The 955-nt window shown below is 47.4% G+C and overlaps 1 protein-coding gene across 3 annotated transcripts in view; it reads right to left on the minus strand.

The window, feature by feature from the left end:
* Window positions 1-955, minus strand: part of Rptor (regulatory associated protein of MTOR complex 1) — a 356907-nt gene that overhangs the window by 271012 nt on the left and 84940 nt on the right. The window lies entirely within an intron of this gene.

Here is a 955-nt window from a genome sequence, read left to right on the forward strand (position 1 = left end):
TTTAATCCCAGCACTTGGGAGGCAGAGGCAGGCAGATCTCTGTGAGTTCCAGGCCAGCTAGGGCTACATGGAGACCCTGTCTCAAAAAGACAAAAAAAAATCACGCAAAGTTTAGTGAGAAGAGCACCCTGCTGTAAATGTCTTCCATGTCTAACCAGCAGGTGGCAGCTAGACTGCCTGGTTCTGCATTTGCCTCTTGCCAGCCGTAGTTTCAGTTGCTGCACATGAAGGAAGTCATAGCTCACACCCACAGAGATCACAGGAAGGAAGGGCCATCTTGAATAGTGACACAGCAGATCACCACTCTTTCCTCCGCTATGGCATCTCTCCAAGGTTTTGCTATGTGATGTCTGGGATGTGTCAATGAACTTGGGCTGCTCGGATGGCCATTCGGAAAACACTGGTTCACTGAGTGACACAGATATTCTGGATTTCATTGTATTTCATTCTCTAGTATTTAAAAACAATCCATACTCACCCACACAACAAAATCTCATCAGGGAAATACTTTCAGTACCAAAACGCTGCTGACTCAGTGCAGATAAAGTTTACAAATTCTAATGTTTAATCTCAATTTTTGACACTGGCAACAAATCCCATCAGCTGATTTCCCTAAAGCAGCAGGCCGGCCCAGTGCACTCATTTCCAGAACACGTGTCATCCTTCCAGTCAAGATGGCAAGTCATAGTCTGGCTCAGTTCGACTCCAGCTGCTATGGGGCGTCTCCTGGTACGCACAATGCTGCTAATCAGCAAAGGGCTCCCCACAGACCTCCAATGTCATCATACAAAAATTCCTATTTTAAAAAGTGCTCTTGCGTGGTGGCGCACGCCTTTAATCCCAGAACTAGGGAGAAAGAGGTGGGCGGATCTCTGTGAGTTCGAGGACAGCCTGGTCTACATAGTGAGTTCCAGGCCAGTTGGGGCTACAGGGAGACCCTGTCTCAAAAAGACCA

Source organism: Nannospalax galili, unplaced genomic scaffold (assembly GCF_000622305.1).
Source record: "Nannospalax galili isolate Female #2095 unplaced genomic scaffold, S.galili_v1.0 scaffold1250, whole genome shotgun sequence".
NCBI lineage: Eukaryota > Metazoa > Chordata > Mammalia > Rodentia > Spalacidae > Nannospalax > Nannospalax galili.